Source organism: Phalangium opilio, unplaced genomic scaffold, assembly GCF_054372755.1.
Source record: "Phalangium opilio isolate 3A_F unplaced genomic scaffold, DU_Popi_V2 ptg000360l_1, whole genome shotgun sequence".
NCBI lineage: Eukaryota > Metazoa > Arthropoda > Arachnida > Opiliones > Phalangiidae > Phalangium > Phalangium opilio.
In genome coordinates, this window is record NW_028324230.1 from 4076918 (window position 1) to 4102619 (window position 25702).

The 25702-nt window shown below is 34.4% G+C and overlaps 32 non-coding genes across 32 annotated transcripts; all 32 read left to right on the forward strand.

The window, feature by feature from the left end:
- The first annotated feature begins 73 nt into the window (after positions 1-73).
- Positions 74-146, forward strand: TRNAT-CGU (transfer RNA threonine (anticodon CGU)). Its single transcript has one exon. It is a non-coding gene; the product is annotated as a tRNA-Thr (tRNA).
- Positions 147-518: 372 nt separating this feature from the next.
- On the forward strand, positions 519-591 carry TRNAT-CGU (transfer RNA threonine (anticodon CGU)). The gene has a single exon. It is a non-coding gene; the product is annotated as a tRNA-Thr (tRNA).
- A 612-nt stretch (positions 592-1203) lies between these two features.
- On the forward strand, positions 1204-1276 carry TRNAT-UGU (transfer RNA threonine (anticodon UGU)). The gene has a single exon. It is a non-coding gene; the product is annotated as a tRNA-Thr (tRNA).
- Positions 1277-1408: 132 nt separating this feature from the next.
- Positions 1409-1481, forward strand: TRNAT-CGU (transfer RNA threonine (anticodon CGU)). Its single transcript has one exon. It is a non-coding gene; the product is annotated as a tRNA-Thr (tRNA).
- Positions 1482-1853: 372 nt separating this feature from the next.
- On the forward strand, positions 1854-1926 carry TRNAT-CGU (transfer RNA threonine (anticodon CGU)). The gene has a single exon. It is a non-coding gene; the product is annotated as a tRNA-Thr (tRNA).
- A 612-nt stretch (positions 1927-2538) lies between these two features.
- On the forward strand, positions 2539-2611 carry TRNAT-UGU (transfer RNA threonine (anticodon UGU)). The gene has a single exon. It is a non-coding gene; the product is annotated as a tRNA-Thr (tRNA).
- A 132-nt stretch (positions 2612-2743) lies between these two features.
- Positions 2744-2816, forward strand: TRNAT-CGU (transfer RNA threonine (anticodon CGU)). Its single transcript has one exon. It is a non-coding gene; the product is annotated as a tRNA-Thr (tRNA).
- A 372-nt stretch (positions 2817-3188) lies between these two features.
- Positions 3189-3261, forward strand: TRNAT-UGU (transfer RNA threonine (anticodon UGU)). Its single transcript has one exon. It is a non-coding gene; the product is annotated as a tRNA-Thr (tRNA).
- Positions 3262-4284: 1023 nt separating this feature from the next.
- Positions 4285-4357, forward strand: TRNAT-CGU (transfer RNA threonine (anticodon CGU)). The gene has a single exon. It is a non-coding gene; the product is annotated as a tRNA-Thr (tRNA).
- A 359-nt stretch (positions 4358-4716) lies between these two features.
- TRNAT-CGU (transfer RNA threonine (anticodon CGU)) lies at positions 4717-4789 on the forward strand. Its single transcript has one exon. It is a non-coding gene; the product is annotated as a tRNA-Thr (tRNA).
- A 1057-nt stretch (positions 4790-5846) lies between these two features.
- On the forward strand, positions 5847-5919 carry TRNAT-UGU (transfer RNA threonine (anticodon UGU)). Its single transcript has one exon. It is a non-coding gene; the product is annotated as a tRNA-Thr (tRNA).
- Positions 5920-6051: 132 nt separating this feature from the next.
- On the forward strand, positions 6052-6124 carry TRNAT-CGU (transfer RNA threonine (anticodon CGU)). Its single transcript has one exon. It is a non-coding gene; the product is annotated as a tRNA-Thr (tRNA).
- Positions 6125-6291: 167 nt separating this feature from the next.
- On the forward strand, positions 6292-6364 carry TRNAT-UGU (transfer RNA threonine (anticodon UGU)). Its single transcript has one exon. It is a non-coding gene; the product is annotated as a tRNA-Thr (tRNA).
- Positions 6365-6737: 373 nt separating this feature from the next.
- TRNAT-AGU (transfer RNA threonine (anticodon AGU)) lies at positions 6738-6810 on the forward strand. Its single transcript has one exon. It is a non-coding gene; the product is annotated as a tRNA-Thr (tRNA).
- A 577-nt stretch (positions 6811-7387) lies between these two features.
- Positions 7388-7460, forward strand: TRNAT-CGU (transfer RNA threonine (anticodon CGU)). The gene has a single exon. It is a non-coding gene; the product is annotated as a tRNA-Thr (tRNA).
- Positions 7461-7627: 167 nt separating this feature from the next.
- TRNAT-UGU (transfer RNA threonine (anticodon UGU)) lies at positions 7628-7700 on the forward strand. The gene has a single exon. It is a non-coding gene; the product is annotated as a tRNA-Thr (tRNA).
- Positions 7701-8072: 372 nt separating this feature from the next.
- Positions 8073-8145, forward strand: TRNAT-UGU (transfer RNA threonine (anticodon UGU)). The gene has a single exon. It is a non-coding gene; the product is annotated as a tRNA-Thr (tRNA).
- Positions 8146-8518: 373 nt separating this feature from the next.
- On the forward strand, positions 8519-8591 carry TRNAT-AGU (transfer RNA threonine (anticodon AGU)). Its single transcript has one exon. It is a non-coding gene; the product is annotated as a tRNA-Thr (tRNA).
- A 577-nt stretch (positions 8592-9168) lies between these two features.
- TRNAT-CGU (transfer RNA threonine (anticodon CGU)) lies at positions 9169-9241 on the forward strand. Its single transcript has one exon. It is a non-coding gene; the product is annotated as a tRNA-Thr (tRNA).
- A 167-nt stretch (positions 9242-9408) lies between these two features.
- Positions 9409-9481, forward strand: TRNAT-UGU (transfer RNA threonine (anticodon UGU)). Its single transcript has one exon. It is a non-coding gene; the product is annotated as a tRNA-Thr (tRNA).
- Positions 9482-10298: 817 nt separating this feature from the next.
- TRNAT-UGU (transfer RNA threonine (anticodon UGU)) lies at positions 10299-10371 on the forward strand. The gene has a single exon. It is a non-coding gene; the product is annotated as a tRNA-Thr (tRNA).
- A 373-nt stretch (positions 10372-10744) lies between these two features.
- On the forward strand, positions 10745-10817 carry TRNAT-AGU (transfer RNA threonine (anticodon AGU)). Its single transcript has one exon. It is a non-coding gene; the product is annotated as a tRNA-Thr (tRNA).
- Positions 10818-11386: 569 nt separating this feature from the next.
- Positions 11387-11459, forward strand: TRNAT-CGU (transfer RNA threonine (anticodon CGU)). Its single transcript has one exon. It is a non-coding gene; the product is annotated as a tRNA-Thr (tRNA).
- A 167-nt stretch (positions 11460-11626) lies between these two features.
- On the forward strand, positions 11627-11699 carry TRNAT-UGU (transfer RNA threonine (anticodon UGU)). Its single transcript has one exon. It is a non-coding gene; the product is annotated as a tRNA-Thr (tRNA).
- Positions 11700-11832: 133 nt separating this feature from the next.
- Positions 11833-11905, forward strand: TRNAT-CGU (transfer RNA threonine (anticodon CGU)). The gene has a single exon. It is a non-coding gene; the product is annotated as a tRNA-Thr (tRNA).
- A 167-nt stretch (positions 11906-12072) lies between these two features.
- TRNAT-UGU (transfer RNA threonine (anticodon UGU)) lies at positions 12073-12145 on the forward strand. Its single transcript has one exon. It is a non-coding gene; the product is annotated as a tRNA-Thr (tRNA).
- A 132-nt stretch (positions 12146-12277) lies between these two features.
- TRNAT-CGU (transfer RNA threonine (anticodon CGU)) lies at positions 12278-12350 on the forward strand. Its single transcript has one exon. It is a non-coding gene; the product is annotated as a tRNA-Thr (tRNA).
- A 605-nt stretch (positions 12351-12955) lies between these two features.
- TRNAT-AGU (transfer RNA threonine (anticodon AGU)) lies at positions 12956-13028 on the forward strand. The gene has a single exon. It is a non-coding gene; the product is annotated as a tRNA-Thr (tRNA).
- Positions 13029-13597: 569 nt separating this feature from the next.
- Positions 13598-13670, forward strand: TRNAT-CGU (transfer RNA threonine (anticodon CGU)). The gene has a single exon. It is a non-coding gene; the product is annotated as a tRNA-Thr (tRNA).
- A 167-nt stretch (positions 13671-13837) lies between these two features.
- Positions 13838-13910, forward strand: TRNAT-UGU (transfer RNA threonine (anticodon UGU)). The gene has a single exon. It is a non-coding gene; the product is annotated as a tRNA-Thr (tRNA).
- A 578-nt stretch (positions 13911-14488) lies between these two features.
- Positions 14489-14561, forward strand: TRNAT-CGU (transfer RNA threonine (anticodon CGU)). Its single transcript has one exon. It is a non-coding gene; the product is annotated as a tRNA-Thr (tRNA).
- Positions 14562-20939: 6378 nt separating this feature from the next.
- On the forward strand, positions 20940-21012 carry TRNAT-CGU (transfer RNA threonine (anticodon CGU)). The gene has a single exon. It is a non-coding gene; the product is annotated as a tRNA-Thr (tRNA).
- The last annotated feature ends 4690 nt before the right edge of the window (positions 21013-25702 follow it).

Here is a 25702-nt window from a genome sequence, read left to right on the forward strand (position 1 = left end):
ACGGTAAAAGTTCCGATGAGTTAATTTATTTAAATTACTGGAATATTCAGAATTCATATCGTTTCAGAGCAAGAGCTCCGTGGCTTAGTGGTTAAAGCGCCTGTCTCGTAAACAGGAGATCATGAGTTCGATTGTCGTCGGAGCCTTGCTGTTAAGTTACTTGAACTAGATTTCGTAGCTATCAAATTTGGAAAAAGTTAAAAATAATAGTTGATTTATATATGCATATTTGCAAAAAATAGGGTAAAAGTTGCGACGAGTTAATTGAGTTAATTTACTGAAAAATTCAGCATTAATATCGCTTCAAAGCAAGGGCTCCGTGGCTCAGTGGTTAAAGCGCCTGTCTTGTAAAAAGGAGTTCATGAGTTCGATTCTCGGCGGAGCCTTGCTGTTATGTTACTTGAATTATTTTTCGTAGCTATTAAATTTTGAAAAATAAAACAATAGGGTAAAAGTTCCGATGAGTTAATTTAGTTAAATTACTGGAATATTCAGAATTCATATCGTATCAGAGCAAGAGCTCCGTGGCTTAGTGGTTAAAGCGCCTGTCTCGTAAACAGGAGATCATGAGTTCGATTGTCGTCGGAGCCTTGCTGTTAAGCTACTTGAACTAGATTTCGTAGCTATCAAATTTTGAAAAAGTTAAAAATAATAGTTGATTTATATATGCATATATGCAAAAAATAGGGTAAAAGTTGCGAAGAGTTAATTGAGTTAATTTACTGAAAAATTCAGCATTAATATCGCTTCAAAGCAAGGGCTCCGTGGCTCAGTGGTTAAAGCGCCTGTCTTGGAAAAAGGAGTTTATGAGTTCGATTCTCGGCGGAGCCTTGCTGTTATGTTACTTGAATTATTTTTCGTAGCTATTAAATTTTGAAAAATAAAATAATAGGGTAAAAGTTCCGATGAGTTAATTTAGTTAAATTACTGGAATATTCAGAGTTCATATCGTATCAGAGCAAGAGCTCCTTGGCGTTGTGGTTAAAGCGCCTGTCTCGTAAACAGGAGATCATGAGTTCGATTGTCGTCGGAGCCTTGCTGTTAAGTTACATGAACTAGATCTCGTAGCTATCAAATTTTGAAAAAATTAAAAATAAGAGTTGATTTATATATGCATATATGCAAACAATAGGGTAAAAGTTGCGACGAGTTAATTGAGTTAATTTACTGAAAAATTCAGCATTAATATCGCTTCAAAGCAAGGGCTCCGTGGCTTAGTGGTTAAAGCGCCTGTCTTGTAAACAGGAGATTATGAGTTCGATTCTCGGCGGAGCCTTGCTGTTATGTTGATAGAATTATTTTTCGTAGCTATTAAATTTTGAAAAATAAAACAATACGGTAAAAGTTCCGATGAGTTAATTTATTTAAATTACTGGAATATTCAGAATTCATATCGTTTCAGAGCAAGAGCTCCGTGGCTTAGTGGTTAAAGCGCCTGTCTCGTAAACAGGAGATCATGAGTTCGATTGTCGTCGGAGCCTTGCTGTTAAGTTACTTGAACTAGATTTCGTAGCTATCAAATTTGGAAAAAGTTAAAAATAATAGTTGATTTATATATGCATATTTGCAAAAAATAGGGTAAAAGTTGCGACGAGTTAATTGAGTTAATTTACTGAAAAATTCAGCATTAATATCGCTTCAAAGCAAGGGCTCCGTGGCTCAGTGGTTAAAGCGCCTGTCTTGTAAAAAGGAGTTCATGAGTTCGATTCTCGGCGGAGCCTTGCTGTTATGTTACTTGAATTATTTTTCGTAGCTATTAAATTTTGAAAAATAAAACAATAGGGTAAAAGTTCCGATGAGTTAATTTAGTTAAATTACTGGAATATTCAGAATTCATATCGTATCAGAGCAAGAGCTCCGTGGCTTAGTGGTTAAAGCGCCTGTCTCGTAAACAGGAGATCATGAGTTCGATTGTCGTCGGAGCCTTGCTGTTAAGCTACTTGAACTAGATTTCGTAGCTATCAAATTTTGAAAAAGTTAAAAATAATAGTTGATTTATATATGCATATATGCAAAAAATAGGGTAAAAGTTGCGAAGAGTTAATTGAGTTAATTTACTGAAAAATTCAGCATTAATATCGCTTCAAAGCAAGGGCTCCGTGGCTCAGTGGTTAAAGCGCCTGTCTTGGAAAAAGGAGTTTATGAGTTCGATTCTCGGCGGAGCCTTGCTGTTATGTTACTTGAATTATTTTTCGTAGCTATTAAATTTTGAAAAATAAAATAATAGGGTAAAAGTTCCGATGAGTTAATTTAGTTAAATTACTGGAATATTCAGAGTTCATATCGTATCAGAGCAAGAGCTCCTTGGCGTTGTGGTTAAAGCGCCTGTCTCGTAAACAGGAGATCATGAGTTCGATTGTCGTCGGAGCCTTGCTGTTAAGTTACATGAACTAGATCTCGTAGCTATCAAATTTTGAAAAAATTAAAAATAATAGTTGATTTATATATGCATATATGCAAACAATAGGGTAAAAGTTGCGACGAGTTAATTGAGTTAATTTACTGAAAAATTCAGCATTAATATCGCTTCAAAGCAAGGGCTCCGTGGCTTAGTGGTTAAAGCGCCTGTCTTGTAAAAAGGAGATCATGAGTTCGATTCTCGTCGGAGCTTTGCTGTTATGTTACTTGAATTATTTTTCGTAGCTATTAAATTTTGAAAAATAAAACAATACGGTAAAAGTTCCGATGAGTTAATTTATTTAAATTACTGGAATATTCAGAATTCATATCGTTTCAGAGCAAGAGCTCCGTGGCTTAGTGGTTAAAGCGCCTGTCTCGTAAACAGGAGATCATGAGTTCGATTGTCGTCGGAGCCTTGCTGTTAAGTTACTTGAACTAGATTTCGTAGCTATCAAATTTGGAAAAAGTTAAAAATAATAGTTGATTTATATATGCATATATGTGCAAAATAGGGTAAAAGTTGCGACGAGTTAATTGAGTTAATTTACTGAAAAATTCAGCATTAATATCGCTTCAAAGCAAGGGCTCCGTGGCTCAGTGGTTAAAGCGCCTGTCTTGTAAAAAGGAGTTCATGAGTTCGATTCTCGGCGGAGCCTTGCTGTTATGTTACTTGAATTATTTTTCGTAGCTATTAAATTTTGAAAAATAAAACAATAGGGTAAAAGTTCCGATGAGTTAATTTAGTTAAATTACTGGAATATTCAGAATTCATATCGTATCAGAGCAAGAGCTCCGTGGCTTAGTGGTTAAAGCGCCTGTCTTGTAAACAGGAGATCATGAGTTCGATTCTCGTCGGAGCCTTTCTGTTATGTTACTTGAACTAGATTCCGTAGCTATTAAATTTTGAAAAATTAAAATAATAGGGTAAAAGTTCCGATGAGTTAATTTAGTTAAATTACTGGAATATTCAGAATTCATATCGTTTCAGAGCAAGAGCTCCGTGTTTTAGTGGTTAAAGCGCCTGTCTCGTAAACAGGAGATCATGAGTTCGATTGTCGTCGGAGCCTTGCTGTTAAGTTACATGAACTAGATTTCGTAGCTATCAAATTTTGAAAAAATTAAAAATAATAGTTGATTTACATATGCATATATGCAAAAAATAGGGTAAAAGTTGCGACGAGTTAATTGAGTTAATTTACTGAAAAATTCAGCATTAATATCGCTTCAAAGCAAGGGCTCCGTGGCTCAGTGGTTAAAGCGCCTGTCTTGTAAAAAGGAGTTCATGAGTTCGATTCTCGGCGGAGCCTTGCTGTTATGTTACTTGAATTATTTTTCGTAGCTATTAAATTTTGAAAAATAAAACAATAGGGTAAAAGTTCCGATGAGTTAATTTAGTTAAATTACTGGAATATTCAGAATTCATATCGTTTCAGAGCAAGAGCTCCGTGTTTTAGTGGTTAAAGCGCCTGTCTCGTAAACAGGAGATCATGAGTTCGATTGTCGTCGGAGCCTTGCTGTTAAGTTACATGAACTAGATTTCGTAGCTATCAAATTTTGAAAAAATTAAAAATAATAGTTGATTTATATATGCATATAGGCAAACAATAGGGTAAAAGTTGCGAAGAGTTAATTGAGTTAATTTACTGAAAAATTCAGCATTAATATCGCTTCAAAGCACGGGCTCCGTGGCTTAGTGGTTAAGGCGCCTGTCTTGTAAACAGAAGATCATGAGTTCTATTCTCGTCGGAGCCTTGCTGTTATGTTACTTGAATTATTTTTCGTAGCTATTAAATTTTGAAAAATAAAACAATAGGGTAAAAGTTCCGATGAGTTAATTTAGTTAAATTACTGGAAAATTCAGAATTCATATCGTTTCAGAGCACGAGCTCCGTGGCTTAGTGGTTAAAGCGCCTGTCTCGTAAACAGGAGGTCATGAGTTCGATTGTCGTCGGAGCCTTGCTGTTAAGTTACATGAACTAGATTTCGTAGCTATCAAATTTTGAAATAGTTGATTTATATATGCATATATGCAAACAATAGGGTAAAAGTTGCGACGAGTTAATTGAGTTAATTTACTGAAAAATTCAGCATTAATATCGCTTCAAAGCAAGGGCTCCGTGGCTTAGTGGTTAAAGCGCCTGTCTTGTAAAAAGGAGATCATGAGTTCGATTCTCGTCGGAGCATTGCTGTTATGTTACTTGAATTATTTTTCGTAGCTATTAAATTTTGAAAAATAAAACAATACGGTAAAAGTTCCGATGAGTTAATTTATTTAAATTACTGGAATATTCAGAATTCATATCGTTTCAGAGCAAGAGCTCCGTGGCTTAGTGGTTAAAGCGCCTGTCTCGTAAACAGGAGATCATGAGTTCGATTGTCGTCGGAGCCTTGCTGTTAAGTTACATGAACTAGATTTCGTAGCTATCAAATTTTGAAAAAATTAAAAATAATAGTTGATTTATATATGCATATATGCAAACAATAGGGTAAAAGTTGCGACGAGTTAATTGAGTTAATTTACTGAAAAATTCAGCATTAATATCGCTTCAAAGCAAGGGCTCCGTGGCTTAGTGGTTAAAGCGCCTGTCTAGTAAACAGGAGTTCATGAGTTCGATTCTCGTCGGTGCCTTGCTGTTATGTTACTTGAGTTATTTTTCGTAGCTATTAAATTTTGAAAAATAAAACAATAGGGTAAAAGTTCCGATGAGTTAATTTCGTTAAATTACTGGAATATTCAGAATTCATATCGTTTCAGAGCAAGATCTCCGTGGCTTAGTGGTTAAAGCGCCTGTCTCGTAAACAGGAGATCATGAGTTCGATTGTCGTCGGAGCCTTGCTGTTAAGCTACTTGAACTAGATTTCGTAGCTATCAAATTTTGAAAAAGTTAAAAATAATAGTTGATTTATATATGCATATATGCAAAAAATAGGGTAAAAGTTGCGAAGAGTTAATTGAGTTAATTTACTGAAAAATTCAGCATTAATATCGCTTCAAAGCAAGGGCTCCGTGGCTCAGTGGTTAAAGCGCCTGTCTTGGAAAAAGGAGTTTATGAGTTCGATTCTCGGCGGAGCCTTGCTGTTATGTTACTTGAATTATTTTTCGTAGCTATTAAATTTTGAAAAATAAAATAATAGGGTAAAAGTTCCGATGAGTTAATTTAGTTAAATTACTGGAATATTCAGAGTTCATATCGTATCAGAGCAAGAGCTCCTTGGCGTTGTGGTTAAAGCGCCTGTCTCGTAAACAGGAGATCATGAGTTCGATTGTCGTCGGAGCCTTGCTGTTAAGTTACATGAACTAGATCTCGTAGCTATCAAATTTTGAAAAAATTAAAAATAATAGTTGATTTATATATGCATATATGCAAACAATAGGGTAAAAGTTGCGACGAGTTAATTGAGTTAATTTACTGAAAAATTCAGCATTAATATCGCTTCAAAGCAAGGGCTCCGTGGCTTAGTGGTTAAAGCGCCTGTCTTGTAAACAGGAGATTATGAGTTCGATTCTCGGCGGAGCCTTGCTGTTATGTTGATAGAATTATTTTTCGTAGCTATTAAATTTTGAAAAATAAAACAATAGGGTAAAAGTTCCGATGAGTTAATTTATTTAAATTACTGGAATATTCAGAATTCATATCGTTTCAGAGCAAGAGCTCCGTGGCTTAGTGGTTAAAGCGCCTGTCTCGTAAACAGGAGATCATGGGTTCGATTGTCGTCGGAGCCTTGCTGTTAAGTTACATGAACTAGATTTCGTAGCTATCAAATTTTGAAAAAATTAAAAATAATAGTTGATTTATATATGCATATATGCAAACAATAGGGTAAAAGTTGCGACGAGTTAATTGAGTTAATTTACTGAAAAATTCAGCATTAATATCGCTTCAAAGCAAGTGCTCCGTGGCTTAGTGGTTAAAGCGCCTGTCTTGTAAACAGGAGATCATGAGTTCGATTCTCGTCGGAGCCTTTCTGTTATGTTACTTGAACTAGATTCCGTAGCTATTAAATTTTGAAAAATTAAAATAATAGGGTAAAAGTTCCGATGAGTTAATTTAGTTAAATTACTGGAATATTCAGAATTCATATCGTTTCAGAGCAAGAGCTCCGTGTTTTAGTGGTTAAAGCGCCTGTCTCGTAAACAGGAGATCATGAGTTCGATTGTCGTCGGAGCCTTGCGGTTAAGTTACATGAACTAGATTTCGTAGCTATCAAATTTTGAAAAAATTAAAAATAATAGTTGATTTATATATGCATATATGCAAACAATAGGGTAAAAGTTGCGACGAGTTAATTGAGTTAATTTACTTAAAAATTCAGCATTAATATCGCTTCAAAGCAAGGGCTCCGTGGCTTAGTGGTTAAAGCGCCTGTCTAGTAAACAGGAGATCATGAGTTCGATTCTCGTCGGAGCCTTGCTGTTATGTTACTTGAGTTATTTTTCGTAGCTATTAAATTTTGAAAAATAAAACAATAGGGTAAAAGTTCCTATGAGTTAATTTCGTTAAATTACTGGAATATTCAGAATTCATATCGTTTGAGAGCAAGATCTCCGTGGCTTAGTGGTTAAAGCACCTGTCTCGTAAACAGGAGATCATGAGTTCGATTGTCGTCGGAGCCTTGCTGTTAAGTTACTTGAACTAGATTTCGTAGCTATCAAATTTTGAAAAAGTTAAAAATAATAGTTGATTTATATAGGCATATATGCAAAAAATATTGTAAAAGTTGCGACGAGTTAATTGAGTTAATTTACTGAAAAATTCAGCATTAATATCGCTTCAAAGCAAGGGCTCCGTGGCTCAGTGGTTAAAGCGTCTGTCTTGTAAAAAGGAGTTTATGAGTTCGATTCTTGGCGGAGCCTTGCTGTTATGTTTCTTGAATTATTTTTCGTAGCTATTAAATTTTGAAAAATAACACAATAGGGTAAAAGTTCCGATGAGTTAATTTAGTTAAATTACTGGAATATTCAGAATTCATATCGTATCAGAGCAAGAGCTCCGTGGCTTAGTGGTTAAAGCGCCTGTCTCGTAAACAGGAGATCATGAGTTCGATTGTCGTCGGAGCCTTGCTGTTAAGTTACATGAACTAGATCTCGTAGCTATCAAATTTTGAAAAAATTAAAAATAATAGTTGATTTATATATGCATATATGCAAACAATAGGGTAAAAGTTGCGACGAGTTAATTGAGTTAATTTACTGAAAAATTCAGCATTAATATCGCTTCAAAGCAAGGGCTCCGTGGCTTAGTGGTTAAAGCGCCTGTCTTGTAAACAGGAGATCATGAGTTCGATTCTCGGCGGAGCCTTGCTGTTATGTTGATAGAATTATTTTTCGTAGCTATTAAATTTTGAAAAATAAAACAATAGGGTAAAAGTTCCGATGAGTTAATTTATTTAAATTACTGGAATATTCAGAATTCATATCGTTTCAGAGCAAGAGCTCTGTGGCTTAGTGGTTAAAGCGCCTGTCTCGTAAGCAGGAGATCATGAGTTCGATTGTTGTCGGAGCCTTGCTGTTAAGTTACATGAACTAGATTTCGTAGCTATCAAATTTTGAAAAAATTAAAAATAATAGTTGATTTATATATGCATATATGCAAACAATAGGGTAAAAGTTGCGACGAGTTAATTGAGTTAATTTACTGAAAAATTCAGCATTAATATCGCTTCAAAGCAAGTGCTCCGTGGCTTAGTGGTTAAAGCGCCTGTCTTGTAAACAGGAGATCATGAGTTCGATTCTCGTCGGAGCCTTTCTGTTATGTTACTTGAACTAGATTCCGTAGCTATTAAATTTTGAAAAATTAAAATAATAGGGTAAAAGTTCCGATGAGTTAATTTAGTTAAATTACTGGAATATTCAGAATTCATATCGTTTCAGAGCAAGAGCTCCCTGTTTTAGTGGTTAAAGCGCCTGTCTCGTAAACAGGAGATCATGAGTTCGATTGTCGTCGGAGCCTTGCGGTTAAGTTACATGAACTAGATTTCGTAGCTATCAAATTTTGAAAAAATTAAAAATAATAGTTGATTTATATATGCATATATGCAAACAATAGGGTAAAAGTTGCGACGAGTTAATTGAGTTAATTTACTTAAAAATTCAGCATTAATATCGCTTCAAAGCAAGGGCTCCGTGGCTTAGTGGTTAAAGCGCCTGTCTAGTAAACAGGAGATCATGAGTTCGATTCTCGTCGGAGCCTTGCTGTTATGTTACTTGAGTTATTTTTCGTAGCTATTAAATTTTGAAAAATAAAACAATAGGGTAAAAGTTCCTATGAGTTAATTTCGTTAAATTACTGGAATATTCAGAATTCATATCGTTTGAGAGCAAGATCTCCGTGGCTTAGTGGTTAAAGCACCTGTCTCGTAAACAGGAGATCATGAGTTCGATTGTCGTCGGAGCCTTGCTGTTAAGTTACTTGAACTAGATTTCGTAGCTATCAAATTTTGAAAAAGTTAAAAATAATAGTTGATTTATATAGGCATATATGCAAAAAATATTGTAAAAGTTGCGACGAGTTAATTGAGTTAATTTACTGAAAAATTCAGCATTAATATCGCTTCAAAGCAAGGGCTCCGTGGCTCAGTGGTTAAAGCGTCTGTCTTGTAAAAAGGAGTTTATGAGTTCGATTCTTGGCGGAGCCTTGCTGTTATGTTTCTTGAATTATTTTTCGTAGCTATTAAATTTTGAAAAATAACACAATAGGGTAAAAGTTCCGATGAGTTAATTTAGTTAAATTACTGGAATATTCAGAATTCATATCGTATCAGAGCAAGAGCTCCGTGGCTTAGTGGTTAAAGCGCCTGTCTCGTAAACAGGAGATCATGAGTTCGATTGTCGTCGGAGCCTTGCTGTTAAGTTACATGAACTAGATCTCGTAGCTATCAAATTTTGAAAAAATTAAAAATAATAGTTGATTTATATATGCATATAACCAAACAATAGGGTAAAAGTTGCGACGAGTTAATTGAGTTAATTTACTGAAAAATTCAGCATTAATATCGCTTCAAAGCAAGGGCTCCGTGGCTTAGTGGTTAAAGCGCCTGTCTTGTAAACAGGAGATCATGAGTTCGATTCTCGGCGGAGCCTTGCTGTTATGTTGATAGAATTATTTTTCGTAGCTATTAAATTTTGAAAAATAAAACAATAGGGTAAAAGTTCCGATGAGTTAATTTATTTAAATTACTGGAATATTCAGAATTCATATCGTTTCAGAGCAAGAGCTCTGTGGCTTAGTGGTTAAAGCGCCTGTCTCGTAAGCAGGAGATCATGAGTTCGATTGTTGTCGGAGCCTTGCTGTTAAGTTACATGAACTAGATTTCGTAGCTATCAAATTTTGAAAAAATTAAAAATAATAGTTGATTTATATATGCATATATGCAAACAATAGGGTAAAAGTTGCGACGAGTTAATTGAGTTAATTTACTGAAAAATTCAGCATTAAAATCGCTTCAAATCAAGGGCTCCGTGGCTCAGTGGTTAAAGCGCCTGTCTTGTTAAAAGGAGATCATGAGTTCGATTCTCGGCGGAGCCTTGCTGTTATGTTACTTGAATTATTTTTCGTAGCTATTAAATTTTGAAAAATAAAACAATAGGGTAAAAGTTCCGATGAGTTAATTTAGTTAAATTACTGGAATATTCAGAATTCATATCGTATCAGAGCAAGAGCTCCGTGGCTTAGTGGTTAAAGCGCCTGTCTCGTAAACAGGAGATCATGAGTTCTATTGTCGTCGGAGCCTTGCTGTTAAGTTACATGAACTAGATTTCGTAGCTATCAAATTTTGAAAAAATTAAAAATAATAGTTGATTTATATATGCATATATGCAAACAATAGGGTAAAAGTTGCGATGAGTTAATTGAGTTAATTTACTGAAAAATTCAGCATTAATATCGCTTCAAAGCAAGGGCTCCGTGGCTTAGTGGTTAAAGCGCCTGTCTTGTAAACAGGAGATCATAAGTTCGATTCTCGTCGGAGCCTTTCTGTTATGTTACTTGAACTAGATTCCGTAGCTATTAAATTTAGAAAAATTAAAACAATAGGGTAAAAGTTCCGATGAGTTAATTTAGTTAAATTACTGGAATATTCAGAATTCATATCGTTTCAGAGCAAGAGCTCCGTGGCGTTGTGGTTAAAGCGCCTGTCTCGTAAAAAGGAGATCATGAGTTCGATTGTCGTCGGAGCCTTGCTGTTAAGTTACATGAACTAGATTTCGTAGCTATCAAATTTTAAAAAAATTAAAAATAATAGTTGATTTATATATGCATATATGCAAACAATAGGGTAAAAGTTGCGACGAGTTAATTGAGTTAATTTACTTAAAAATTCAGCATTAATATCGCTTCAAAGCAAGGGCTCCGTGGCTTAGTGGTTAAAGCGCCTGTCTAGTAAACAGGAGATCATGAGTTCGATTCTCGTCGGAGCCTTGCTGTTATGTTACTTGAGTTATTTTTCGTAGCTATTAAATTTTGAAAAATAAAACAATAGGGTAAAAGTTCCGATGAGTTATTTTGGTTAAATTATTGGAATATTCAGAATTCATATCGTTTCAGAGCAAGATCTCCGTGGCTTAGTGGTTAAAGCGCCTGTCTCGTAAACAGGAGATCATGAGTTCGATTGTCGTCGGAGCCTTGCTGTTAAGTTACTTGAACTAGATTTCGTAGCTATAAAATTTTGAAAAAGTTAAAAATAATAGTTGATTTATATATGCATATATGCAAAAAATAGGGTAAAAGTTGCGACGAGTTAATTGAGTTAATTTACTGAAAAATTCAGCATTAATATCGCTTCAAAGCAAGGGCTCAGTGGTTAAAGCGCCTGTCTTGTAAAAAGGAGTTTATGAGTTCGATTCTCGGCGGAGCCTTGCTGTTATGTTACTTGAATTATTTTTCGTAGCTATTAAATTTTGAAAAATAAAACAATAGGGTAAAAGTTCCGATGAGTTAATTTAGTTAAATTACTGGAATATTCAGAATTCATATCGTATCAGAGCAAGAGCTCCGTGGCTTAGTGGTTAAAGCGCCTGTTTCGTAAACAGGAGATCATGAGTTCGATTGTCGTCGGAGCCTTGCTGTTAAGTTACATGAACTAGATTTCGTAGCTATCAAATTTTGAAAAAATTAAAAATAATAGTTGATTTATATATGCATATATGCAAACAATAGGGTAAAAGTTGCGATGAGTTAATTGAGTTAATTTACTGAAAAATTCAGCATTAATATCGCTTCAAAGCAAGGGCTCCGTGGCTTAGTGGTTAAAGCGCCTGTCTTGTAAACAGGTGATCATGAGTTCGATTCTCGTCGGAGCCTTTCTGTTATGTTACTTGAACTAGATTCCGTAGCTATTAAATTTTGAAAAATTAAAACAATAGGGTAAAAGTTCCGATGAGTTAATTTAGTTAAATTACTGGAATATTCAGAATTCATATCGTATCAGAGCAAGAGCTCCGTGGCTTAGTGGTTAAAGCGCCTGTCTCGTAAACAGGAGATCATGAGTTCGATTGTCGTCGGAGCCTTGCTGTTAAGTTACATGAACTAGATTTCGTAGCTATCAAATTTTGAAAAAATTAAAAATAATAGTTGATTTATATATGCATATATGCAAACAATAGGGTAAAAGTTGCGACGAGCTAATTGAGTTAATTTACTGAAAAATTCAGCATTAATATCGCTTCAAAGCAAGTGCTCCGTGGCTTAGTGGTTAAAGCGCCTGTCTTGTAAAAAGGAGATCATGAGTTCGATTCTCGTCGGAGCATTGCTGTTATGTTACTTGAATTATTTTTCGTAGCTATTAAATTTTGAAAAATAAAACAATAGGGTAAAAGTTCCGATGAGTTAATTTAGTTAAATTACTGGAATATTCAGAATTCATATCGTATCAGAGCAAGAGCTCCGTGGCTTAGTGGTTAAAGCGCCTGTCTCGTAAACAGGAGATCATGAGTTCGATTGTCGTCGGAGCCTTGCTGTTAAGTTACATGAACTAGATTTCGTAGCTATCAAATTTTGAAAAAATTAAAAATAATAGTTGATTTATATATGCATATATGCAAACAATAGGGTAAAAGTTGCGACGAGTTAATTGAGTTAATTTACTGAAAAATTCAGCATTAATATCGCTTCAAAGCAAGGGCTCAGTGGTTAAAGCGCCTGTCTTGTAAAAAGGAGTTTATGAGTTCGATTCTCGGCGGAGCCTTTCTGTTATGTTACTTGAACTAGATTCCGTAGCTATTAAATTTTGAAAAATTAAAACAATAGGGTAAAAGTTCCGATGAGTTAATTTAGTTAAATTACTGGAATATTCAGAATTCATATCGTTTCAGAGCAAGAGCTCCGTGGCGTTGTGGTTAAAGCGCCTGTCTCGTAAACAGGAGATCATGAGTTCGATTGTCGTCGGAGCCTTGCTGTTAAGTTACATGAACTAGATTTCGAAGCTATCAAATTTTAAAAAAATTAAAAATAATAGTTGATTTATATATGCATATATGCAAACAATAGGGTAAATGTTGCGACGAGTTAATTGAGTTAATTTACTTAAAAATTCAGCATTAATATCGCTTCAAAGCAAGGGCTCCGTGGCTTAGTGGTTAAAGCGCCTGTCTAGTAAACAGGAGATCATGAGTTCGATTCTCGTCGGAGCCTTGCTGTTATGTTACTTGAGTTATTTTTCGTAGCTATTAAATTTTGAAAAATAAAACAATAGGGTAAAAGTTCCGCTGAGTTATTTTGGTTAAATTATTGGAATATTCAGAATTCATATCGTTTCAGAGCAAGATCTCCGTGGCTTAGTGGTTAAAGCGCCTGTCTCGTAAACAGGAGATCATGAGTTCGATTGTCGTCGGAGCCTTGCTGTTTAGTTACTTGAACTAGATTTCGTAGCTATAAAATTTTGAAAAAGTTAAAAATAATAGTTGATTTATATATGCATATATGCAAAAAATAGGGTAAAAGTTGCGACGAGTTAATTGAGTTAATTTACTGAAAAATTCAGCATTAATATCGCTTCAAAGCAAGGGCTCAGTGGTTAAAGCGCCTGTCTTGTAAAAAGGAGTTTATGAGTTCGATTCTCGGCGGAGCCTTGCTGTTATGTTACTTGAATTATTTTTCGTAGCTATTAAATTTTGAAAAATAAAACAATAGGGTAAAAGTTCCGATGAGTTAATTTAGTTAAATTACTGGAATATTCAGAATTCATATCGTATCAGAGCAAGAGCTCCGTGGCTTAGTGGTTAAAGCGCCTGTTTCGTAAACAGGAGATCATGAGTTCGATTGTCGTCGGAGCCTTGCTGTTAAGTTACATGAACTAGATTTCGTAGCTATCAAATTTTGAAAAAATTAAAAATAATAGTTGATTTATATATGCATATATGCAAACAATAGGGTAAAAGTTGCGATGAGTTAATTGAGTTAATTTACTGAAAAATTCAGCATTAATATCGCTTCAAAGCAAGGGCTCCGTGGCTTAGTGGTTAAAGCGCCTGTCTTGTAAACAGGTGATCATGAGTTCGATTCTCGTCGGAGCCTTTCTGTTATGTTACTTGAACTAGATTCCGTAGCTATTAAATTTTGAAAAATTAAAACAATAGGGTAAAAGTTCCGATGAGTTAATTTAGTTAAATTACTGGAATATTCAGAATTCATATCGTTTCAGAGCAAGAGCTCCGTGGCGTTGTGGTTAAAGCGCCTGTCTCGTAAACAGGAGATCATGAGTTCGATTGTCGTTGGAGCCTTGCTGTTAAGTTACATGAACTAGATTTCGTAGCTATCAAATTTTGAAAAAATTAAAAATAATAGTTGATTTATATATGCATATATGCAAACAATAGGGTAAAAGTTGCGACGAGTTAATTGAGTTAATTTACTGAAAAATTCAGCATTAATATCGATTCAAATCAAGGGCTCCGTTGCTTAGTGGTTAAAGCGCCTGTCTAGTAAACAGGAGATCATGAATTCGATTCTCGTCGGAGCCTTGCTGTTATGTTACTTGAATTATTTTTCGTAGCTATTAAATTTTGAAAAATAAAACAATAGGGTGAAAGTTCCGATGAGTTAATTTAGTTAAATTACTGGAATATTCAGAATTCATATCGTTTCAGAGCAAGAGCTCCGTGGCTTAGTGGTTAAAGCGCCTGTCTCGTAAACAGGAGATCATGAGTTCGATTGTCGTCGGAGCCTTGCTGTTAAGTTACATGAACTAGATTTCGTAGCTATCAAATTTTTAAAAAATTAAAAATAATAGTTCATTTATATATGCATATATGCAAACAATAGGGTAAAAGTTGCGACGAGTTAATTGAGTTAATTTACTGAAAAATTCAGCATAAATATATATAATAATAATAATAATAAAGCAACGGCTTCGTGGCTTAGTGGTTAAAGTGCCTGTCTTGTAAATTGGAGATTATGAGTTCGATTCTCGTCGGAGCTGTTGGAAAATAGATATCTAACATTGTACAAAACATATAAAAACTAAAGGCCTACTAATAAAAAACTACTATAGATCACGTGACGGAGTTGAAATGAGACTCCCAAGATAAGAGCTGTCAGTGTACTTTTTGAGTCGGGATATAGAGTTGTTATTTTTGAAAGCCGGAGATGAATCGGATGTTTAATTTAAACTAATAAAGTAAATCATTTGTTTAACAATGAAGTCGGGATTATTTCACTATCAGCGAACCTCTAAAAATAACAATATGGAAGCAGAGCGTGGTTGCGTTTCGGTGTCGATAGTGAACGTTGGACACGCGATATAGCAAAGGCTTAACAATCGGACGGGACGGACGGTGCACATGCGGTATAGGAAAGGGTTAGGTACAGTAAAGGGAAATTAACGGATTTAACATGGCTACTGGTGGTGGTACTAATTTCGCACTCGGAAACATTCGGAAATTAGACGGTCAGAACTATCATTCATGGCAATTCGAATTAGGTATAGCTTTACGCGCTCAGAAACTATTCGGATTTATTGCTGGTACGGAAGTGGCCCAAGCCACAACGGACGTTCGCGCAACAAATGTGTACGAAGAAAGAAGAGGTCTCGCGCATGCAATTATCGGCATGGCGCTTAACGATGAAAATAGTCGGTTTGTTGACGGACTAACGGAACCCAAGGACATTTGGGATAAATTAAAGACGATATACGTTCCTCAATCGCGAGCACGAATAACCATATTAAGACGGCAATTATATACAACATCGTTCCAACCAGGTGAAACGATGGCAACGTTTATTGGCCGAGTAGAACACGTGAGAAATCAACTAGTAGCAGCGGGCGAACAAATACCGGACAAATACATAGCTTATTTGTTAATAGGATCACTCCCCGACTCGTATAGTTCGCTAGCACAGTATATGTATCAACTGAGCGACGCTGAGTTTACAACTACAACCATTAAGGACAAATTAATGGCAGAGTACGGAAGACATTTGCTCAGAGACAGTGAGCAGACAAATACAGAAGCATTCTCGACTCAAGCACCATCAGTTCCTCAGAATAACCGGCCCAACAATAGATGCCCAGTAGACAACCAGAAGAGCCACATGGAGTGTTATAATATCGGTAGAAGAGGACATAAAAGTTACGAATGTAGATCGTACTCAAGAGGCAGAACAGCTTACAGAACACCACGTGCAACATCACGCAGGGGAAACAGTATCAGCCTGTAACACTCATCACGGTAAACAAACGTGGATTATTGATTCAGCATCGACGCATCACGTGTGTAATCAAAGGGAATGGTTCGAAAATTATCAACCTATGCAAATGGACGTCAATCTGGGAGAAGGCATTTCAAAAGCTGAAGGAACAGGATATGTATATATAGCAATTGACCAAAATAAGATTCATCTAAGGAACGTCATATATGCCCCCAACATGAGCAAGAATTTATTGTCCATACGCTTAGTGGATCAATCAGAGCACAAAACAACTTTTCATGGAAGAACGTGTACAACTTATTTTCCAGACGGCACTATTGCGTGCAAGCAAGACTGCGAGACAAGTTCTACACTCTAGAAGCAATTCCAATAAATAAAATCGCATATGATGACGAAACTACAACATATCATACAGGGGGAGTGACGAAAGAGATAGACAAATGGCACCATAGACTGGGTCATGTCAACGAAGCCGACCTGAAGGTGATGATGAATCAAAGAATGTTGAGAGGTCTACACCCGGTGAGAGGACAACTAGAAAGTTGCGATGCCTGCAAGATAAACAAAAGTCAAGCACAGACATATCATCAACTGGAAAATATAAGAAGTACAGATGTTTTACAACTCGTTCATTCTGATGTATGGGGACTGCTCCGGTTACCTCATTGGGTGGAGCGCGTTATTACTTATCAATGGTGGATGATTACAGTCGTTATATAACAGTATTTACTATGGCCAGAAAAGATGAAGTATTGCGACATTTCGATACGTACAGGAAGAGCGCCAGGAAGACTGGGAGTCCATTGATTAAAATTCGGACAGATAACGGTATGGAATTCTGTTCTAAGACTTTTGAAGAATACTGCAGGAAAAATGGAATTAAACATGAGAGGACAGATGTTTATTCCCCACAAATGAATGGAGTTGCGGAGAGGATCAATAGAACCATAATCGATATGACAAGAACCTTCATGAACGACGCAAAATTACCTGAATCATTATGGGCCTAGCTGGTATACACGTCGGTTTATCTGAAGAATAGATTAAAGCATAGTAAACTTGGAACGAAAGTACCTGTCGAATTATGGACGTCAAGAAAGCCAAGTAGCAGACACCTTCGAAGGATCGGAAGCGAAGCTCACGTGCATATTCATCAGAAACAGAGAAGAAATAAATTCCAAGCAAGATCAAAACCCGGGGTGTTAGTAGGATACGCCCAAAGAACCAGAGGGTATCGTATCTGGATACCGGAAGAACGTACAGTCAAAGAAACAAAACACGTACGGATAAATGAAAAAAGTCTTGGAACGCGTACATTGGCACCACTAGAAGACTATTTCTCAGTACAATGGGCAGTCCCAAACCGACAAAGTCCAGTTGCAACGCCAGAAAAACAATTACCATTACAAGCGGAAAATCAAGAAGAAAATCAAATACAAGAGGATAATCAGGAAATCCGTCATCAAGAAATCCAAGATGACCCACTCTTTCCGAAATTGCCACCAGGATGGACCCAAGAAATTCGTATAAGGAGAGGAGGAACAACTACAGGACAACATGTACACTATCGTTCGCCAGAGGGAATGAGACTGAGATCTGGGAAAGAAGTTGCCAAATATTGCAGAAGGAACCGTATACCTTATGAAGCCACAGCTTTTCCATTTGGACAATATGTAAAACCAGGACTACATACTGTAATGGAGCAGGATGATAACGTGAAAGAACAAGCAAACGTAGAACCAAATGTGACCGTGGACAAGAAACAAGACGAAGAAGACATATTTTACGAGACACATTGTACGAAGTACAAATTCTCAGAACATACGAAGAAGCGATGAAATCGGAAGAAAGCGAAGAATGGTATAAAGCAATGGAAGATGAAGTTAACACGCTAAATAATCGAGAAGTCATGGAAACGGTACCTAAACCAGGGAAATCTAAAATCGTTGGATGTAGATGGGTCTATGCGAGAAAACAAGAATCAAATAATAATATACGGTATCGAGCAAGATTGGTGGTGCAGGGGTTCTATATGACACAAGGAATAGATTACAATCAAGCATTTTCTCCAGTGGTAAACTTCTCATTGATTCAACTATTCATTGCCTTATTCGTGGTCATGCTTGGATGGACGAGTTGTCATTTAGACTTAAGAAACGCATATTTGTATGGAAAATTGCAACAAGAGGTTTACATGAAACAAATCCCAGGTTTCAACACCGCGGATCCCATGAAATACTGCTTAAAATTAAAGAAAGCATTGTATAGGTTGCCACAAAATGGCCGACACTGGTATGAAGAACTAGATCGGACGTTTAAGACAGTTGGATTCAGAAAACTACACTGTAAAAAATAAGCGTGCTTTTGGCATTCAAAAATGATAGGGACCGTTAAATTTTGAACCAGCCTGTATTGAAGCATTCACATTTAACCAGAGGCATTCAATTTTGAACAAGGAGTGTTTTAGGCGTTCAAACCCAACCATGAGCATTCATTTTTGAATGAAAACTTAACTCTAGCATTCATTTTGAACAGCTTATATATTACCATTCAAAAATGAATCCTTATCCCATTCAATTTTTAATAACCGCCTTGCGCTAATGAAGTGTTCAGATATGGTAGTTTTGGCGTTCTAATAGAATTGTATTAGTATTAGTAATAAAACAAGAGCGTTTTAGGCGTTCAAAAAAGAACTTTTTGACTTTCAATCGAGTGCATTATGGGCGTTCAAACGAATGCGATATGGGCATTGAAAAGAACGCGATATGGGCATTCAAACGAGTGCGATATGGGCGTTCAAACGACAGCGATATGGGCGTTCAAATGGATTTGTTTTAGGCTTTAAAACAACACTCTAAGAAAAAAGCGTTTAATGGGTATTCAAATATGAACGAAATTGTTCAATCGCAAAAGGTGTGCAAAATAAAATTAATTCTGCCCTAAAATTAGTTGATTCCGCTGCTGTAAATTTGTACTACAAACAAAGCTTTCATTAAAAATACAATAACTTCTCAACAATTTACTATAACTTGCTTATTTACTGTGAATTTAATATATATTTGTCTGTATAATCATAATTATACTATAATATCAAAGGAAATGTTACGGATTATTGCGTATTTCACCATTCCCTTATATTTACAAAGGCCTTCAAATAGTTTGATAATGTAATTTATTGCTACAAGGTTATAATCGGAAAGAACTTGATAATGAACACTTTCCTTAAGTTCAGACTTTCTTCATATAGCTGAATTACTATTTAACACAACGTTTATGGTTTATGCGTTTCAAATTTTGAAATCAAATTTCTCTATTCAAAATTCAACGCTATAACTATCAAATTTCAATACTTCATCAAACGCTTGTCCACCATGTATTATTAAATGGTGAACGTAAGCAATTGAATATGAACGCTTGATCAAACTCTCCGATGTTGCTCAAAAATGAATGCATAAAAATTCACTATTAAACGTTCAATTTTCTAATTAAATTTGAGCGGTTTTCTGCTTAAATTTACACGATATACTAACCTCTTACGCGCCGTTCAAATATGAATGCGTGAGCGTTTAATTTTGAAATATAGTGCTCTGTTCAAATTTTAACGCAACGAAATTATTCAAATTTGAACGTTAAATCGTACCACCACAGTGTCGGGGCTATGCACGCCTAAGCATTCAAAGATGAACCTCACTTTTTTACAGTGTATTGGGAACTAACTGCGTTTATTTCATTCCGATGAAAATCATTGTATTAGTCTATGTGGATGACCTTCTGGTATTGGCGGATTCGCAGGAAAACCTTGATGACGCTCAAAGCCAGCTATATATGAAATGAAGAGCTTGGGACCAATTCGGAAATTCTTGGGTGTCACGTTTACGAATGTAGGAGGAGGTAACTTAAAATTACACCAAGAAGATTATGTACACCAAATATCTTCGAAGTTTAATATTGGATGTGAAGAGCCAAGTAGTTTGCCATTATTTCCTGGAGCTATTCTGACAAGACAAGACTGTTCATCAAATGAATGCGACAAACTTAACCAAGAAGACTTCCCATATCAAGCAGTGATTGGATCGCTAATGTTCCTTGGTCATCGCACACGACCTGACATATTATATTCCGTCATAGCACTCTCCCAATTTAATCAAAATCCGGGTATGAATCATAGGAATCGGTTATGTCAGTTAGTCCGATAAGTCCATGCGACGGCATGTTATGGTCTTACATATCAAAAGCAAAGCCAATTCAAAGTCGAAGTATACTCAGACAGTGATTGGGCCTCAAATAAGGACAAAAGACGATCAACTTGTGGTTACGTTAGCTGCATCGGTTCCTCATAATTCTCATGGAGGTCATTTCAACAAAAATCAATATCGTTGTCTACAATGGAAGCGGAGTATATCGCGTTGTCGGAAGCAGTGAAGGAAGTTCTATGGTTAAACCCAATGTTGGAAGATTTGAAGAAGAACTTCGAAGTTACGTTTGACACACCAGAAGTATTCTGCGACAATCCATCCGCGATACATTTTTCAAGAAACGCCGTAGAAACAAATATATATTGATTATTAAATATTGATTAAATATATATTGAAATATGTACCCTCAAAACAGAACGTGGCAGATGTATTCACTAAGACATTATCAAAATTTAATTTCCTACATTGTGTTAATATGTTAAAATTAAGTTAGGAAAATGTTAGCTCTAAGAAACACTAATTACTAAACAAAATTATTCTAAATTATTTGATGTATTTAAGAAATTAATTTAATTAATATATTTTTGTAAAATGTTAAATAGGGGGAGTCTTGTTGGAAAAAACAATAGGGTAAAAGTTCCGAAGAGTTAATTTAGTTAAATTACAGGAATATTCAGAATTCATATCGCTTCAAAGCAAGGGCTCCGTGGCTTAGTGGGTAAAGCGCCCGTCTCGTAAACAGGAGTTCATGAGTTCGATTCTCGTCAGAGCCTCGCTGTTATGTTATTTGAACTAGATTTCGTAGCAATTAAATTTTTTAAAAATTAAAAATAATAGTTGATTTAGATATGCATTTATGCAAACAATAGGGTAAAAGTTCCGATGAGATAATTTAGTTAATTTACTGGAATATTCAGAATTCATATCGCTTCAAAGCATGGGCGTCGTGGTTAAGTGGTTAAAGCGCCTGTATTGTAAACATGAGATCATGAGTTCGATCCTCGTCGGAGCCTCGCTGTTATGTTACTTGAACTAGATTCCGAAGCTATTAAATTTTGAAAAATTAAAAATCCTATGAAAAAACGTACAAAAATAGGCCAAGCCTCGCCTCGTGCCTTTTCCGCCGTAAAACGTTCTGAGATTCCATGTAGAGCCAAGTCTGCCTTTTTGTTCTTATTCAATCGCCAATTGAACAAATATGTTATAAATTAAGTCCTTTTCCTAATTAATAACCAATATTCTTTCACTCTATCATTATTATACATCTTTGTTCGTATCAAAAATATCGTGACTTGGCAATCGCAGGTAAGGAATAAATAAAATAAAAAAATAAATAAATAAAAATGTACCTCGATTTTTAATAACATTTGCAAAATCGACGTTTCTCGGCCAGAGAAGCACAATTTGAGAATTTTTTCACTATTTTCAAATATAACCACTGAAACCACTATTTTTGTACTTTTTGCTTTAATTCAAGCGAATGTAACGATATTCATTCAAAAAACTGTTGAAATTCAATTTTCAATAAGTTATCGTTGTCACGGATTTTGTATCTTGACGAAAAGAAAACATGCGATTTTTTCGGTACAATTTTTAATGCATTTTTTTCTGGACAAATTTTTGACCGAATTCAGCTTATTTACCTATATAATACTCATTAAAAGTGATTTCATATCGATTGATCAATAAATAAAAATGTACCTCGATTTTTAATAACATTTGCAAAATCGACGTTTCTCGGCCAGAGAAGCACAATTTGAGAATTTTTTCACTATTTTCAAATATAACCACTGAAACCACTATTTTTGTACTTTTTGCTCTAATTCAAGCAAATATAACGATATTCATTCAAAATCTGTTAAAATTCAATTTTCAATAAGAAAACGTTGTGACGGATTTTGTATCTTGAAGAAAAAAACATGCGATATTTTCGGTTCACTATTTAATGCATTTTTTTCTGGACAAATTTTTGACCGAATTCAGCTTATTTACCTATAAAATACTCATTAAAAGTGATTTCATATCGAGTGATCAATAAATAAAAATGAACCTCGATTTTTAATAACATTTTCAAAATCGACGTTTCTCGGCCAGAGAAGCACATTTTGAGAATTTTTTCACTATTTTCAAATATAACCACTGAAACCACTATTTTTGTACTTTTTGCTTTAAATCAAGCAAATGTAACGACATTCATTCAAAAAACTGTTCAAATTCAATTTTCAATGAGAAATCGTTGTCACGGATTTTGAATCTTGAAGAAAAAAACATGCTGTTTTTTCGGTACACTTTTTAATGCATTTTTTTCTGGACAAATTTTTGACCGAATTCAGCTTACTTACCTATAAAATACTCATTAAAAGTGATTTCATATCGATTCATCAATAAATAAAAATGTACCTCGATTTTTAATAACCTTTGCAAAATCGACGTTTCTCGGCCAGAGAAGCACAATTTGAGAATTTTTTCACTATTTTCAAATATAACCACTGAAACCACTATTTTTGTACTTTTTTCTCTAATTCAAGCAAATATAACGATATTCATTCAAAATCTGTTAAAATTCAATTTTCAATAAGAAAACGTTGTGAGGGATTTTGTATCTTGAAGAAAAAAACATGCGATTTTTTCGGTTCACTTTTTAATGCATTTTTTATGGACAAATTTTTGATCGAATTCAGCTTATTTACCTATAAAATACTCATTAAAAGTGATTTCATATCGATTGATCAATAAATAAAAATGTACCTCGATTTTTAATAACATTTGCAAAATCGACGTTTCTCGGCCAGAGAAGCACATTTTGAGAATTTTTTCACAATTTTCAAATATAACCACTGAAACCACTATTTTTGTACTTTTTGCTTTAATTCAAGCGAATGTAACGATATTCATTCAAAAAATTGTTGAAATTCAATTTTCAATAAGTAATCGTTGTCACGGATTTTGTATCTTGACGAAAAGAAAACATGCGATTTTTTCGGTACAATTTTTAATGCATTTTTTTCTGGACAAATTTTTGACCGAATTCAGCTTATTTACCTATATAATACTCATTAAAAGTGATTTCATATCGATTGATCAATAAATAAAAATGTACCTCGATTTTTAATAACATTTGCAAAATCGACGTTTCTCGGCCAGAGAAGCACAATTTGAGAATTTTTTCACTATTTTCAAATATAACCACTGAAACCACTATTTTTGTACTTTTTGCTCTAATTCAAGCAAATATAACGATATTCATTCAAAATCTGTTAAAATTCAATTTTCAATAAGAAAACGTTGTGACGGATTTTGTATCTTGAAGAAAAAAACATGCGATATTTTCGGTTCACTATTTAATGCATTTTTTTCTGGACAAATTTTTGACCGAATTCAGCTTATTTACCTATAAAATACTCATTAAAAGTGATTTCATATCGAGTGATCAATAAATAAAAATGAACCTCGATTTTTAATAACATTTTCAAAATCGACGTTTCTCGGCCAGAGAAGCACATTTTGAGAATTTTTTCACTATTTTCAAATATAACCACTGAAACCACTATTTTTGTACTTTTTGCTTTAAATCAAGCAAATGTAACGACATTCATTCAAAAAACTGTTCAAATTCAATTTTCAATGAGAAATCGTTGTCACGGATTTTGAATCTTGAAGAAAAAAACATGCTGTTTTTTCGGTACACTTTTTAATGCATTTTTTTCTGGACAAATTTTTGACCGAATTCAGCTTACTTACCTATAAAATACTCATTAAAAGTGATTTCATATCGATTCATCAATAAATAAAAATGTACCTCGATTTTTAATAACCTTTGCAAAATCGACGTTTCTCGGCCAGAGAAGCACAATTTGAGAATTTTTTCACTATTTTCAAATATAACCACTGAAACCACTATTTTTGTACTTTTTTCTCTAATTCAAGCAAATATAACGATATTCATTCAAAATCTGTTAAAATTCAATTTTCAATAAGAAAACGTTGTGAGGGATTTTGTATCTTGAAGAAAAAAACATGCGATTTTTTCGGTTCACTTTTTAATGCATTTTTTATGGACAAATTTTTGATCGAATTCAGCTTATTTACCTATAAAATACTCATTAAAAGTGATTTCATATCGATTGATCAATAAATAAAAATGTACCTCGATTTTTAATAACATTTGCAAAATCGACGTTTCTCGGCCAGAGAAGCACATTTTGAGAATTTTTTCACAATTTTCAAATATAACCACTGAAACCACTATTTTTGTACTTTTTGCTTTAATTCAAGCGAATGTAACGATATTCATTCAAAAAATTGTTGAAATTCAATTTTCAATAAGTAATCGTTGTCACGGATTTTGTATCTTGACGAAAAGAAAACATGCGATTTTTTCGGTACAATTTTTAATGCATTTTTTTCTGGACAAATTTTTGACCGAATTCAGCTTATTTACCTATAAAATACTCATTAAAAGTGATTTCATATCGATTGATCAATAAATAAAAATGAACCTCGATTTTTAATAACATTTTCAAAATCGACGTTTCTCGGCCAGAGAAGCACATTTTGAGAATTTTTTCACTATTTTCAAATATAACCACTGAAACCACTATTTTTGTACTTTTTGCTTTAATTCAAGCAAATGAAACGATATTCATTCAAAAAACTTAAAATTCAATTTTCAATAAGAAATCGTTGTCACGGATTTTGTATCTTGAAGAAAAAACATGCGATTTTTTCGGTACACTTTTTAATGCATTTTTTTCTGGACAAATTTTTGACCGAATTCAGCTTATTTACCTATAAAATACTCATTAAAAGTGATTTCATATCGATTGATCAATAAATAAAAATGAACCTCGATTTTTAATAACATTTTCAAAATCGACGTTTCTCGGCCAGAGAAGCACATTTTGAGAATTTTTTCACTATTTTCAAATATAACCACTGAAACCACTATTTTTGTACTTTTTGCTTTAATTCAAGCAAATGAAACGATATTCATTCAAAAAACTTAAAATTCAATTTTCAATAAGAAATCGTTGTCACGGATTTTGTATCTTGAAGAAAAAACATGCGATTTTTTCGGTACACTTTTTAATGCATTTTTTTCTGGACAAATTTTTGACCGAATTCAGCTTACTTACCTATAAAATACGCATTAAAAGTTATTTCATATCGATTGATCAATAAATAAAAATGAACCTCGATTTTTGATAACATTTGCAAAATCGACGTTTCTCGGCAAAGAGAACCACATTTTGAGAATTTTTTCACTATTTTCAAATATAACTACTGAAACCACTATTTTTCTACTTTTTGCTTTAATTCAAGCAAATGAAACGATATTCATTCAAAAAACTTAAAATTCAATTTTCAATAAGAAATCGTTGTCACGGATTTTGTATCTTGAAGAAAAACATGCGATTTTTTCGGTACACTTTTTAATGCATTTTTTTCTGGACAAATTTTTGA